The sequence below is a fragment of the Gavialis gangeticus genome, unplaced genomic scaffold, assembly GCF_001723915.1.
Source record: "Gavialis gangeticus isolate Ggan-Ray unplaced genomic scaffold, GavGan_comp1, whole genome shotgun sequence".
Classification (NCBI taxonomy): Eukaryota; Metazoa; Chordata; order Crocodylia; family Gavialidae; genus Gavialis; species Gavialis gangeticus.
In genome coordinates this window covers 77527476-77544109 of record NW_017729031.1, presented here as the reverse complement: position 1 = coordinate 77544109, position 16634 = coordinate 77527476, and positions in this window count along the sequence as shown.

The window sequence follows — 16634 nt, the reverse complement described above, 5'->3', positions numbered from 1 at the left end:
GAGATCTTGTTAGAATTTCAGTGGCTATGAAGGTGGGAAAAGGCTGCAAAAAACCATTTTTTCTGCCTACTCTACCATAAAGGACGTGTAGACCCATGGTTGAGGCTGGGCAGGCTTATTATAATGGTGACCTGTACTCACCATGTCACAGCACCGTCAAAGGATATATGTGGCTTTTCAGGAGGAAAAGCATTGCCATATCTCCTGTCCCCACAACATCCTGTTCATGTTGCCACTGCTTGGTCTGCGACTGCTTATTTGTCAGAGTTACCCCTGCTTATTTCATAGCCAAAATTTGGTGAAGCTCATTCCTCTCTTCACCACCTGTAGACATGCTGGGTAGCAGCACAGGTCTGCTGCTAGTACAGCTTTGTTGCCAAATGTCCAACTACAGACTCCTGAAGCAAGTTTATTCTTCCAACTCAAGGTGTACATTCAAGAGGAGGCCAGAGAAAGCACTTTAAGGACATCCCTAAGACCAGCTTGAAAAAATACAACTTCAACATCAACTCATGGGAGACTATCACCCAGGACTGCCCCAAATGAAGGACGAGTTTTCTGCAAGGATCTCAGTGCTTTGAAACCTTACAATGACAACAGGAAATGGTAAAGTGGGAACAGCAGAAAAAGTAGGTCACAGACTGAATCAAGAATCTGGAGCCACCCACCTTGTTGGCACTGGATTTATGACCCAGATACATTGTTCCAGGCAGACCCAAACCCTCAGACTGACCACGACCTCTCCATTTGATAATAGGCAAATGTTATTGATGCACAGTGATAGTAGATAAGAGTAATGAAAACAGTTCTATATCTACCAGTGCCAGGGTTCACAGAGCCAAGGTACATCTGGCCACTATGTGAGCTTCACTCTGATGTTCTCTCTTGAATGTCAGATGTCAGCAGCCTGGACATCAGAGGCTGAGGGTCCCTCTACCCCCGCAGTGAGGTGGGTGAAACAGGATGGTGGTATGCCCTCTATCCATGGTGGCTTTGCTGCTCTGAAATCCCTTCTTTTGTATTCTTTCTCCCTCCTGATGACTGTATCTCTGGGCATCGCTGATTGTTTTCCCTGTGGTCATCATACTGCCCATGTTCTGTCCTGTCAGCATATTCCTTTGTTTCACAAACTCATTACATGCACACATCCTAATTTGGTCCATCTACCAAAGCTAGAAATCTCAAGGGCCCTGCAGTTTGGTCACTGTGACCTGACAGAATACTTTATCTCATGTTCTGGAACAGCATGGTACATGTCTTCATTTTCCTAGCCTGTGTGTCTGCTTGCCTTTTTCAGATACAGTGGGCCTTGAAGAAACTTTGTCACAAACAGGCTTTTGGAAATCAATTAACCCTTGCCATTGCCCTTGACCATATTTCTAATGCATATCTACTCTACCTACAAGCCAATTCCCAAAGAAAACCTCTAAATGCCTCACACCCCACAGAGAAACATGTGCCCAAGTTGTAATAGTCTGTTGATCCCAGATCAGCCTCATCAGTCATCTTCAGACCCACAGATAAAACAATCATGAAAGACCATCATCCTTGACTGTGAGGGACTGCCAAAGAAGAGAGTGATAGATGATGTGTTTCAGGAAGTTGCCATATATGTGACTATAAGACAAGGAGTTTTCCCCATGTTGACTGGGGGAAAAAAATTATCATGTATTTGAGTAAATGTACTAGATAATTGTTTTGTGTGCAACTATCTTGCTTATCTAGGAGGAAAATGTCCTATTATGAAAATACCCGAGAAAATAAAATCGCTTTCTTTGCTCAAAATATAAATCTATTTTACTACTGCTTGCTGAAGTAAAATACTAAAGTAAACCTGGGTCCAATCCTGAACAACTGCAGGATCCAGACCCTTTTCCAAGTATGAGTTTACATGGCACTTGGGTAACATCCTATTATAGCCTGCTCAAATCCATTAGGTATTAACATGATGTGTTTTTATATTTTAGTATTGAGGCTTCATCTTAGCCTGATAAGAAGTGAGGAGGATTGGAGGAGGATCACTTTTCTTATGCATTAATGTTTTTTCTGGGATTCAGACATGGTGGCATAGGATTGCACTTCATCCACATAAAAGGTGTAATATGATCTGAGTGTTGGTTTTATTCCCTATGTTAGCATAGACATAGACAGAGATCCTGAAAGTAGCACAACAACATGCACTCAAGATTGTGCAAGGTTGTCTACTCTGCCTTACTGTGAGCCTGGGCATGCATGGAGTGAGTGGGGCTTGTTTTTTTGCAGTGGTATAGACATGGCCTTAGACATTCAGCAACCAGTTATGTTCCTAAAAGGTGCAACGGGAGGTGACTCTAAGGCTAGGAGCAGAAATTACATAAAACCCAGAATAAGTAATCAGAAACTGGTTTAAATCTGTAACACAACAGAAATTCAGTGCACATAAACAACTTTCAAAATGGCCAAAACAGGTTTAAGATAATTCTGGATGGAAATAGTATCAGACTTAACTGATTTAGGTTAAATCAGTTTATTGAACTTCTGCCCCAGATCCTCTCCAGATTCAAGTTAACAAACAGTCCCTCAGCATCCTAGGATCCTTTGCACCTGCTCTGCAACACCCCCCTCTCTGGCAGGGTGGGTAGGCTAGTCTTGGCCCAAGCTGTCTGCTCCAGCTGCACAGGGAGGTATGCTCTAGTACTCCCAGGCTTCTGGCCTTGGCCACTGCAGGAATTATGGCTGTATTTCTGGAAGCAAAAGTGAATGCCTGTTCCCTTCCTTTTAGGTTTAGTCTACCCAGCTTAGACTAACCTGAGAAGATTAAATCGATTCGGCCTTGGGCTTTTTGACTGTCTGTAGTTAGCCTAAGTGTTCCATCCATTTAAGTAGAAGTACTTTTATATATACTGCTAAGTTTTGTAGTTAGTTCCAATTAACAAGAGAGTGGAATCTTGTCTTAAATGCATATAAAAATTCTGCAAGCTTAATCTGAGATGTGCATGTCTCTCATCTCAATTGTAAAACTGCACTAAATGTATATAGCTGGATTTCTAAAGATTTGAAGATTAATATATTATAAAATATTCCTCTAGGTTTTAAAATAGAACATTTTTATTGCTCATGCTTTTACCTTACCTTGTCCTGTGTTTAACATTTGAATACTTTTTCACTTTCAAATATGTGAAATCTATTACTTTGCTTTTAGAAGACTTGATTCATTACCATTTCAATAGAAAAGTTTCTTATTTTCTGAGTGTTCCTCTCACACTATGAATATAGTTCTTTATAAAGCTCAGGGTTGTATGGCCATCTTCTCATCTCTCTTGGCCTTATATCCTTGCTTGAGAGATTTACGATTCCATTTCACTGGAGACTCATATATGTGCAACTTCTGGATGCTCCAATCTGAGGATGGAAATGTACCAATAACCACTGACAAAACAGAAACATTTTAGAAATAATTTGAGATTACAAGTTTATCAGAATTGAAATCAAGACAAATAAGATAAGACAATCTTGAACATTACTCCCTCAACTACTACAAAACACAAGGGAACAAAATCCCTAAAGACAGATAACTGGGTATTTTTCATTTTTCTGTATTTTACTGCATAAAGAGGATTCCATTATGTTATTTTTTTGTACAGAGTATGAAAAAGTGAAGGTAAAAATCATGCTCATGAAAATTAGAGCAGAGATCTTTCTGAGTTAGACACATTCTCTACTTCTGTGTTTCTTCAACTGGGTGTGCAGTGAACTTCTGGGGGTATTCAAGAGAAAAGACTGAGAAACTAGAAGAAGGGAGTGGGCAAACATAAATGGACAAAAAGGAACAAAAGAAAGAAATGAATAATAACTACAATGTTCGTTAGGTTGTTCAGGAGTTTATAGTGATTATTGTTATTTTATAATGAACTCTTAACATTGAATTGTAGGAGCACACTGTGGAATAAGAAACTTAAAAAGACATATGCCGTTCAAAGTTTGAGGACCAATGCTCTGTGCTATCTATTTAATAGTCAAGGTAGAAATATTTTTATTGGGTTTCCTAAAATTATAGTAAATTGACATTAAATCACGCTTAGTTTTATCTCAGTAAGTCCATACACAATTATGCTCAACAAGCCAGATCCAAGATTTCTTTTAACTTTGAAGGGCTTAAGTCAGGACTAAAGTGAACACCTGTGAATTTAAGAAAATTTTAGATTATTTTTCAATGTTACCAAAAAATGAAAGACTGAAGGACAATGATGATGAACTAGGATGTCATTTTCCAGGATACGGTACATTATCTGGTTAAAGACAAGAAGGCCCTCAGTAATAATATTACTGAGGAACTAGGCTCCTGTAAGAACCTAACAATTATTAATTTGCAAGAAAATCATATGAAAGGGAATTTAAATTTTAATGAGACCCCTTACTTAAGAAGCATTAAACACAGGAAAAGCTTACTAATGCAGTGCTGGGGACTAATGAAGGAAACTATGATATTTTTCTTTCGGAACTACAACACTAGCTTTACATGTAAAGAAAGCTCATTAGATAAGTGGTAGCCTCAAACTTGGAGAGAAAAAATAATCTCAGGACACAGAGTATATAAAAACAAAGTATTTGTTGTCAAACAACTGCTGCAATTTATCTTTCCTTCTGGTAAGAAAATGGTCTGTTTTAATACCCCCCTCTTTTATCTTCTTGTGGTCCTTAATTTCTGTAGATGTAGGGATAGCAGGTTAGGGGGACCTTTCTGAAAATTACGTATCCATACACCCTTATTCCAAGGTATATGTATAAATAAGTTGTAAAAAAATGTTAATATCTGACTGTTCATTGTTTTCATAGATGGTTAATTAACTGCTATAAATTGCTGTTGGTCTGATAACCATGTTTTATAAAGATCAGTAGAAGCTGCCATAGATTTGCTCATAATCAGCTATCCCACATATTCCTTATGCATGTAACATGTCTAAAACCTCTGATATTTAAACTAATATCCAAACTAGTAATATATAATATTGGTGCTCTATATGGGTCAATTTCACATATCTGAAAACAATTTTGAACTAAATCAGTTAGAGAAAAAATGTCAGAAAACTAAAAAGATAATTAGCAATTGTTCAAAAATGTTTTAGTATATTTTATTATATGCTCAAAGAAACAAAGTGTCACAATTGACTATATAACCTAAGTCATACATCGATGAAGAAAGCAAGCAAGCTATACAACTGAATGGGGGCCTCTATCCTGGGATGTAGTGACTCTGAATAAGACTTAGTAGCCATGATAAATAATTACTTGGTCATAAGCTCTTGGTACAATGCTGTGACCAAAACAGCTAGTATACTCCAAGTTTGTATAAATGGGAGAATATCAAGTAAGAGTAGATAATTTATATTGACTTTGGATTTAGTACTGAGACTTCTCCTAGAACAGTGGTTTCCAATCTGTGGTCTGTGGACCCCTAGCATTCCACAGACTGTGTCTAAGGGGCCCATGAAAGATGACTATGATCAATTAAAAGTCTGTGAATACCTACATTTACAATTCAAAGGGGTCTGCACCTCCATTCAAAAATTTTATGGGTCTGCAAATGAAAAAAGTTTGAAAACCACCTTCTAGAATACCGTGACCACCTCCAGTGTCCACAATTCAAGAAAATTGGAGAAGGTGCAGCTAAGAACCACATGGATTAGAGAATGCGCTGTCATGACAGAGTCAAGGAACTCATATTTGTTTAACTAATCAACAAGAGGGGTAAGGGTGCCTTAATCACATTGTAAGGGAAAAGCCCTCTGATAACGGGTTCTGCAATATAACATAACAAGGTGTAATGGCTGGAAAATGGAGTCTGACAAATTGAGGCTCAAAATAAAATCCAGGGTAATTCACTTCTGAAATAAGTTCAAAGCCTGCAGTAAATTTTGCATCAGTGGAAATTTTGAAATCAAACTAGAATGTCTTTTCTAAAAGGCACATTCAAGTAATTTTCAAACCCTGTTTAAATTATTTATAAATATACTGTTAATAATGTGTGACCAATATATCCTAGTTTAACAATACATTTATTATCTGCCTTTAATTCAGAGAGATCTCAAACACTTGATCAACTCCTACAAGTACAAGGATTACATTAGCCATCAGAGGAACGCATCACCCTTTGAGATGGAATGTGGCAGCAATCAAGTGGCATACTGCAACACTCCATGCTCATGTAGAAAAGGAAATGAATACAAAACCCACTTAAACCTTCTGAGGAAGTTACCAGCAGTGAAATCTAACCAAGAGAAGGGAATGTAGAATTTCTTCTCCAACACAAAGTACTCATGGTACTTGAAAGACCAGAAGTGGTCAAGACCTCAAGTTAAGTGTTTCATCTGGAAAATGTTGCGTCTTGCAAAGTGAGAAAATACTTCACTGAGTACAGCCATTTTGCTAAGCATTTTGTCTAGAAGCCTTGGGCTAGATGGATGCAGATAAAATCTGGTGTGTTTACATGCATGAAACGTATGGTTTCTTGTCAGATCTGAAATAGATACAAAGATTAAAGCATTTACTCTTGGAAGGTAAAGCTAAGAATTTATTTCTAATCATTTCTTTTAATCTGCAAGCACCTAACATTCTTTCTCAGCCAAAGGATTAATGAACTTTCCCTTTCTTAGATACAGCAACTTTGTTTTAGCTAAGAAGGGATTTGAAAAGAAGGTTTCAAATCTTTGCCAGGAGTATCTGATACTAGAATCCTCAAGATATAATTACAAAGAAACACTGGAGGTTAAAAGATAAAATAAGTCTGAATGTTGCAAAGTTTGCAACTGTCATAGAAGAAGATAGTGTTCTAATTTTTGCATGTTTTCTTTCAAAAGGTCTATTTGAATAGGAAACCAAATATCACAAATCTTTTGAAGCATCATGCTTACTTAATGATGTGATAGTGTTTGAGTAATGTAGTCGTGATGGTTCAGAAAATACCTGAGGCAAGGATTTTTTGAGGTATATTATCTTCCTAAATTCTTGCCTCTTGCTAAATAATGACATTTTAAAATTTTAATTACACTTTAATTACACTCCTGACTTACAACACAGCATATCATAGTCACTATTTTATACTTCAGCAAATACTGGCTTGTATATTGTTTTGTAAAGGTAAGTTGTTAGACTTGGCAGAAAACTGAAGGGGCCAAAAGATGTCTTCAGCTCCCTGAGTATCCAACTTTCTGGTTTCTACTGCAAGTGAAAACAACCTCTACTCATTTTATTACAAAAGTATCTTTGGCAAGCAATTTTCACTCCTAATGGGAAGTGAAATTATGATTATGTGCAATAGCATCCAGAGGCCCAAACTGATCAGGCTGTGTTGTGCTAAGTAATATCAACACACAAAGAAAGAGATAGGTTGTAAACTCTTCACAACAGAAACTGAGTAGACAAAGGAAACAGAAACCCAGAAACACACAGAAGAATCTGGGATTACACAAGCTTTTCTTAATATATGTGCATGGTAATTTTGGTACCATAAAGGATTTTACAGGTTCCAGCTCTAAACAGTTTAAGATAGAACTCTTGGCCATTTATAGATGTTAAGTTTTTCTAGGTTTAGACTACAGCTGTCACTATATACATGTGGATGTCTGTAGTCCAAATTAAAATTGACTCCAGTCCAAATTAATCCTTTTTGAATTAGGATTAAAATTAATGCAGACCAGGATTAAAGTTAAAGCCAAATTAGGCAATTTAAACTGTATTAATTAACATGTATGTACAAGTCCCTCGGAACACAGCAGATAAACATTGCAGATATCCCTGTGAAGGGAAGGTTGGGTTTTTGGCCACACAACAGAGGCTATCAGGCACAAAATAACACCTTTACAAAGTCAAAAATACCAGCATCACCTCACCATGGCATATCAAGTGCAGGTCAGTTGCACCCATCATGGCTTCTGGAATAGTACTTTAGATAATTGTCAATAGTATTTCAACAATGTAGCAATGGTTAAAAAGGCTTATTATCCTCACCTCCTAATTACTTCCAAGCATAAGCCCAAACACTGTGAGACTGTGAACTGGGTCTGTTAAGGGGCTGTCAGGTATATAGACTGTGTATAGCAGGAGCCCCCTGCCATGATGGTCAATGATTATCTATTAACCCTTAATTTGAATTGAAATTTAATTTAAATTATGTGATGTGAACCAGTTAACATGTTTTAGAAAATGGTGAGCACATCTACAAATGGCACTTGAAATTAGGACCTTTTTTAAAAATCTTTGTTAGGAAAAATTCTGAAAACTCAGACATTGGGATTAGCCTTGATATACAGTCCCAAAAGTCACCTGGACCTGTAGCTGTGAGCTTCATTAGCCTATGGGCCAGTTCTGATGAATACCATATTTCGTTGCCTACTTTATAACAACTCAGTCAATTAATTAAAGAAAACTTTTGGCAATCACAGTCACAAGCTTCTCCCTTCAGTAAAAATGTCAGCTGTACACCTGAACAAACAAACCAACCAAAACCTGTGGGATGTACTTCCTTTAATTTTAGAAGGCCAGCAAGGTTTTTGCATACCTTAATATTTGCTCCCTGGGTTGGTTGGTGTTGAAAGTAATTTGCAGGAACTAATATGGTGAAAAGACAGGAAAGCTAAGCCAATAATGAATGGTAACAAAAGTATTGCTACTTCATAGGAGGGAGTAGGGTGATTTATAGAATTGCAGTGGCCCATTTACTTTGATCAGAGTATCAATTAATCTATGTAGTGGGAACAAATTTGCTTTGAGAGAGGTGAGGGAAAACATTCCTTTTTTCTTATGTTAAAGATGTTCTCAAGGCAATACAAACACTGCGAGCTAAACATGCTCGGCAGTCCGAGAACAAAACAGATATCACTGTTTGCATGTTATTTTTTTAAATGACATGTCAAAACATTAAAGAGGAAACTGTTGCATAGAGACCAAAAGCTGTCAAATTAGATAGCAGCTGTTTGTTCACTCTTGTTCTGTGAATGAAGAAGAGAATGAACATTCATAGTTAAGCAGAGATAATTCTGTGATTTAAAATTTGTTTAAAAAAATGAGGATAGCCTGGCTGAAAATACAAAATGGCGTCATGGGTCTCAGAAATATTTCCCAGATCCCAGAGTGGAAAAGGAAGTCTAGCTGATGAATGACATTTTAAAATGATGCATACTGAATTGATCTGACAGTTGTACCACACTGTCAGCTAAGTTCATCCTTGGAATAATAGGGCAATTCCCACTAGTTTCACTGGGCCTTGTGTCTATTTCATACACCAGGGTGAATTTGGTTCAGTTTTTCATTTTCTTATCAATTTGGCATATGTCATGGTTGAGCACAGAAGGCTCTGATCCCACAAACTCTCATGCATATGTTTAACTTGACTTCTTGACATTAGTGGGAATAGTCATGTGCATAGAAATAAGCAAGCGTGTAAGCATTAGCTAGGGAAATTCTTCACATGGAGATTTAATTTATATTTTCGGGTGAACCATGGGAAGTAGGACCATTTTTAAAGAATCACTTTGCACTGAGTAAAGAGATTCTGTTTCCCATTGGCTATTGTAATATCAACTTACATTCCACACTAAAAAGAGTAGAAAGCAGCTCCTGGGTGGTCTTGTAGCCTAATATCAGAAGCAGTTTTCGTACTTGTCATGTAACCATGTTGACAATTGTAAACTACACATGTGTAAGTCTGACAAACTGAAGCTCAGAAAGGTAGTTAGCCATGTTATTGTTATGGGCTGCCCCGCAGTTGGAGGTATAAATAGAACTAATATGCTATTGTCATAAGCACTGATGGACCAGCTGTTCTGACCAGGCTTGATGTTGCTTCCATTGTATATAATTTCCAATGGCACTGCTGGAAATGTTATCCAGTTACAAAACTCCCATTGAATTTAGTTGGAAGAGGCTAGAGATTTAACCAGAAGTTAAAGTAAGGGAGGGAGGTACCACTCTTCCATCTCATAGGCTAGGGACAGACATTCAAAAAGCCTGAATTGATTCAGTCTTTGCAGGTTAGTCTAACCTGGCTAGTTGGAACTGGTTTGTAACTGGACAGACATTCTCTCTGGACTGAGGAAATTCAGGCACATGCCTGCAGTAGCTCAGGCTAGATGCCGGGGGAGGGGTGCTAGAGCAGCCCTCCCACCCCTTGCACAGTACTGAGCTGAAGGGGGGGGGCACGGCTAGGCCCCAGCAGCACCCCTGATTAGGGGGGTCTGCCTGCATCATCCCAGGCTTTTCCCCGCTGGCTGCTCAAGGCGCGGGAGTGTTGTCAGACCCTAGCCCCTGAGCAAGCGCTCCTCTGAGGCAGGGGGAAGGGAGGTGTGCAGTACATGTATCTGTTGATGATATGGAGCATTTCAATCTCCCTCCCTACTTCTCCATACTGTCTGCAGCAAACTGACAGACAAGCAAGCCAGCAGAGAGTCATCACCTTACCAATTGATTAGCTCCAAAATGCCTTAAGTGGTAACTTTTCTGTCTGCCTGGCCCAGTGAAATTGGAGACACGCAGATACCTCTTGGCATTAGCTAGTATACCACATCCTAGGCCAGGGGTAGGCAACGTTTTTTGGCTGGAGTGCCGAAAAACACCACAACGCCTACCTTGGAAGGTGCCGGAGTGCTGGCATGGCAAAAAAACAAAGGGCAAGGGGTACATGGCAGGATGCCCTGCTTGTGCCCCTTGCCCCTCCACCTAAAGCCCCTGCCCCCCAGCCTGGGCTCTGTGGCTGCCAGTAGCTACCCCAGCTCTGGTAGCTGCTGGAGCCTGGGCTGCTCCCAGCAAGGCTAGCAGCACCCCAGCTGTCTGCTGCAAGCAGCCCAGGCTCCCGACTGGCAGCAACTGCCCAAAGGTGGGAGGCTCCAAACATTTGTGCCGGGCTCTGGGTTCCAGCATCAGCTCCGCACCAGCTCATGCACCTGCACATTGGAGTGGGCAGTGAGGGAGGGGCCTGAGGCAGTGCAGCCCCGGTCTCTCTCCCATTCCTGGCACAGAGGTGATAGCAGGGTTTGTAGCCAGCCTGGGCTCTGGGCAGCTGCAGCAAGCAGCGGGTAGGCTGCAAACAGCTGCACCAGGCTCTACAGCTCCAGCATCAGCTCCATGCTTACTGCACGGGCACCTTGGGGCAGGCTGCGCTGTGCTGCCCCACTGTCCACCCTGAGGTGTGCGCACAGTTGCCACCAGCACAGAGCTGATGCCAGAGCTGTAGAGTCTGGCACAGCTGTTTGCATCCTGCCTGCTGCTTGCTGCAGCTGTTTAGAGCCTGGGCTGGCTACAGACAGCTATGCTGAGCTCCAGAACCCTGCTATCACCTCTGTGCTGGGAGTGGGAGAGACCAGGGCTGCGCTGCCTCAGGCCCCTCCCTCACTGCCCGTGCCAACCTGTGGGTGCATGAGCTGGTATGGAGCTGATGCCAGAGCCCAGAGACTAGCACAGCTGTTTGGAGCCTCCCGGCTCTGGGGAGCTGCTGCCAGCTGGGAGCCCGGGCTGCTCACAGCAGGCAGCTGGGATGCTCAGCTCAGCTGGGAGCAGCCTGGGCTCTGTCTCTGGCAGCAGCTACCTAGAGCCAGGGCTGGCTGTGGTATGCCAAGCAAAATGGCTTTGCGTGCCATGCTCAGCACGCGTGCCAGGGGTTGCAGACCCCTATCCTAGGCTCTGTGGGGCTAAGGTCCATGCTATGGGAGATGGGAGGGAGGGGGGGAGAGAGGGAGGGGGAGATTTCTGCTTAAGCAGCAAGCAGAGAGGGGAGGGGAGGGCAGGGAGAAGCCAGGCAGATCCTGTTGTGTCTGCAATCTCTGCTGGATCTGCAGCCAGGGAGCAGAGGGAAGGGGCCAGCCCTGTTGTGGAGCAGAGAGGCCTGTCCAGCCCAGGGAGCATGCTGGGATGCTGGGGGAGTCTGGTTTATTTTAAACCAGCAGGGGGTCTGGGACAGACATTGCATAAACCTGTTTGACCCAAATCAGTTAAGTCTGATACTACATTCAACCAAGTTTATCTCAAACCTGTTTCAGCCATTTTCAAACTAGTTTGTGTGTACTGGACAGCTGTTCTGTTACAGGTTTAAACCAGTTTCTGATCAGTTAAACCAGTTATGTGCAACGTTACTATGTAACTAATCGAACTTGATCATCAATAATCTGTTTAATTTATCCAGTTGGTTTGGAATTTTTTTCCTCCCGGACTATAGGCAGTGTCATAGTCATTACAGAATGAACTCTAACAATTTGTTTGTATGCATAAATCCAATTTCCTGTTGGTTTTTGAGGGTGAAATCCTAACCTTATTGAAGTTAATAGGAGTTTTGCCATTGATTTCAGATGGGTTTCAACCAGTACATTTTATCTTTTCACTGAAATCTGTTATAATGTAGCCCCAGGAAAGCCAATTACGGTTATGAATCATGACATTTTGAAGGGCTGAACATGGATTTGCAGAATAGGTTGAATTATGATTCTAGGGAATAAATAAAATGCCTGCATGTTCCTAAATATGAAAAAACCGTACAGCTGGTACACATGTGTGTGATGGACTGAAGAATATAGGGATGAAAGATTTTCATTTTCAAGTTAATAAATCATTAGTGAAGAGGTGCTTGTTCTTATGAATTGTGCTAAATCATTAGGTGTTTACTTTGTAACAGGCTTTCTAAATTTAGCATTATTCTGAGCATACAAGCTCTGTCAACTAACTGAGCTTTGACTATCAGGAATCCAAAGTGATCTTAAAGTACAGATTGTTTTCATATTTATAACTATAAGTGACTTTGAAGGGCTTTTAGTGCTGAAGGAGGAGATGATTACCTTATGTTGGAATCATAACTATTTCTATTTATTTATTATTTCTTAGATTGCTAATTTGCATGATCATGGTCAAATGGAAGAAATGTACTGACCTTTTATTAGTACATATAGTACAATAATGATTATTAAGTTTGCATCTGCTTAGCAAGAGCTCATGAAGTTTGTACTCAATTTTTGTAGTTTTTGATTAGTCAATTTTTGTAGTTTTTTATTAATTCTTTCCGCAGAACTGGTGTTTCCCCTCCCATAGAAGTGACTGGAGAATCATCTGTTAGCAGCCAGTCCTCCAAGACCTGCAGAAGTCTTTACATTTGTAAAGAATTTGTACCTCCTCACCAGCTTAAAGCATGCTTTCTCCAGTCTCTTCAGGAGCTTCTTCATTGGCTCCGCTTCTAGCATCTACATTTACTTTCTTGCCCTTCCTTCCTGCCCCGGCTGCTGCAATTTAAAGGAGTATTTACAGCATGGTGCGGGGAGCAGAGTAGTCTGTCTGACAGGGTCAGAATTGTCTTTTTGAAAATGTCTTGGGAGGTTGTTTGGATTCAGCTGGGACCATTTCTTCCTAGGCCTGCTTCCTCCAGCCACTGCCTAACCTTCATCAATGCTATGATGCACCAGAAATACTTCGATGACAGGAAGTTTCCTTATACCTTTTTGTTTCAGAGTCACTACATAAGGTGTTAGATCCCCTGTAGAACCCATACCACATGCTGGACCCTAATCAAACAAAAAATATTGTATTTTGGGGAGAGAGGTGTCAAATGATACATACACATAAATACTTCCTTGGATGCAGAACATTTTCTTGTGAGCTTGGCATTTTAAACTGCCACATCCATTACAGCAGGTTATTTTTCCCAGTATAATTTTTTCTTAACTTCTCATCAAGGCAGGAAATAATTTATCTTTTAAAGCATGTTGTTGTGAGAGATAAATTCCATTCACACATTTTTAAAAGACCACAACGCTATAAATAACACGCTAACAGACCAGTATGCTCTGCATGCCAATAGTCATATTTCCTATGCAAGCTCACTTTCACCCAATGGAAATGAGGTGTCTTAAGGAAGTAATGCAAATTACTGCATTTGCTTTTGGGTCATAGAATAGACTTCACAAAAATGAATAAAGAAATCAAAATAATTTTCAGCCCTTATGTATGTTGACACTAGATGAGGATCTCATCCAGTGCCTTTTCCTTGTAAACATCTGGGTAATGGAAGAAAAAAATCCAATCCTGTAATCTTCTTGTTCAGGAGACAGGGGAAGGTTTCTGGTACTGGATTTCTCCCTCATCCCCATTAATATTGCAAGATTCAAGATGCTTTTTTGTTCAAGACTGGCTGCTTCCAAGACCTGGCGAGTTTGTGTATATAATTTGGTTTATATGCTGCCCTCCCCACATCAGGCTTAGGGGCCTATAAGAAGTCAAGATAAATCATAAAATCAGATAGCACATTAAAATAACAGTACATGATAAAACAAGTTCTCAAACAGTACCACAAGGATACCATTATCTTATTATTCAAGGCAGTTTTATCAGAGACCAGTTAAAGTTTGACCTCTTTAAAGGTCAGTTCTTTTAGGCAAGGAGCACTGTAGACTGCTCCCCCAGGAAGACTGATGAGCACGTTGAACCACAGCATGATAAGCTGTTGCAGTGGAAGGCCAGAGGGTTTGGACACATGTAACAATTGCACTGCTTCCAAATGTTCCTGACTGAATACTGGTTTACAGTTGTCATGGGTCAACTGGGGGAGGCTCAGTGTCTTAGCATTGCAGGCAGAACAGGAAAGGTGCTGTGCTGTGGGTCTAATGCCAGGGGGTTAGAGTCAGATCTTAGCCTAGCATGCCTTGCAGTGGGCAGTTGTTTGCACCCATACTTTGGGAGTCCCCAGGGGTTTGATCACCTAGGGCTGGAATGTTTTAACTTTTCCACTTTCTCCTCTCTCTCAAACATGTATTTTAAAGTTCAGTAGCTTGCACTTGACTGAACTCTGTAGGGTACTTGTCTGACTTGTGGTGCCCAGAAGGGAATGAGTGCATGGACCCAGGTTTTTGGGTTCACAAGTATTAAGGAGGCATGGCTAGTGACATGGTTTAATAGGGAGCGAGGACCCAGCTGGTTATTAGAAAGACAGATTTCATTGAACAAGAAGTGTAAAAGCTCATTGATAAAAAAGTACCAACAACATTTTAAAAAAAGAAGGGGGAGCAGAGTTTTGGCCACCTACCAGAGTGGACAGTTACAACAACAGATAGGGGAGGTAAGGAACAGTATCATGTAGGATGCTTAAAGGACAGACCTGTATCACAGAAAGCTTGGGGTCCACATGCAAGATTGACTTGATTTGCAATAAACTGGTTCAAAAGAGTATTTGATTTTCCAGGTACTTTTTGAACTGCTCTGGGCAACTTTAACCTGATTTATCAGGCTTGTATATCTGTAGGATTCAGGTTTAAACTGCATTTAAAATGGTCTAAATGTTGTGTGTATTAATATCCAGGGAGTCTGCTGAAGGGACTGAAGAGAAACTATGGGACATGAACTAACAAGTCAATGGAGAGGTATTAGAAGTATGGGACAGCTGGGATAAAATGGACTGTGTTTGAGACTGTTGTGGGACTGCAGAATGGTTCAGTAAGGGTGTGGACTGGCACAGTTCAGCTTTGAAAAATCAGACACTAGCCTATTTTGGCCCTATTTCATTTTTAAATGGAAATTATACTAAATACATGTAAGGGAGAAAAGGCACTTGCATACTCTACTTTTAAAGCAGGTATAAGACTTAAATGACCAACTCTTCAGCCCTATTTGCTCATAAAAGACTCCACAGCAGTTCATAATTTGCTTATTTGAAGTATCATATTCAGCCATTATAGGTCTTTGTGTGGTGTGTAAAATCCAGACAGGATATGTTCCCTGGTAAGAGATGAAGCTAAAACAAAATATGAGTGAAGGCTGTTTGTTTGAGGACATTCTTAGATTAAGCAATGTTCTTGAATTAACAACTCTTGGTTAAGATCTATGATTTAGCATATATAGTAGCCTGCAGGCCATGATTCACAATTAAAAAAATGGAGTTCACATCTGAGAGGGACCGGCTTCTTTCACTTCTATGTTCCAGGGTTGCCAATCTAAGATTTATTTATTTATTTATTTATTTATTTATTTTTACCAACAACTAAGCTTTTTTACTGACATATATTTTATATAACATAACTTTAACCCTTCTACCAGGCTATGGACAGCAATAACACTTGCTGGGGGCAAATTGAGGGGTTTAACACAACCTAAGTCTCACATGACTGAAAAAAAATGGTTTTGTACCATACTTCCCCAACCCTAGGGGTCCCTTATTCACCCCTGACAACACTGCATCACGCTACTCCCACTCCAGCTCACCCCCTAACCTTCTCTCCATCCATGGCCTCTTTTCTCTCCCAGCTCTACAGCTCTATCCTGGCCTCACTGCCCCCATTCCTGTCCTACCTCATGTCTCAGACTGCCTGGGGCCATGCAACCCTGCTTACCCTGGAAGTGAGCAGGCATTACAGGCAAGTGATGGTGGATGGGATGCAGTAGCAGCACATAGCTGGAAGGGAGAAGGGTGCACGGATGCTCCCATGTGGGAAACACAAAGCCCTGATGAAGATCTTCCAGCAGAGTGTCAAGCTGCACTACTGCTCAGATACAGGGTGGCACTGCTTTACTCTGTCTGTCCATTGACACTTAGATCCAGTCTCATTCTGATAATGGATCTTCAATCAAGCTCACAATTTTTTTAGATTATACAAACAGCTCCAATTTTTTTTTTTTTTTTTTTTTTTTTTACA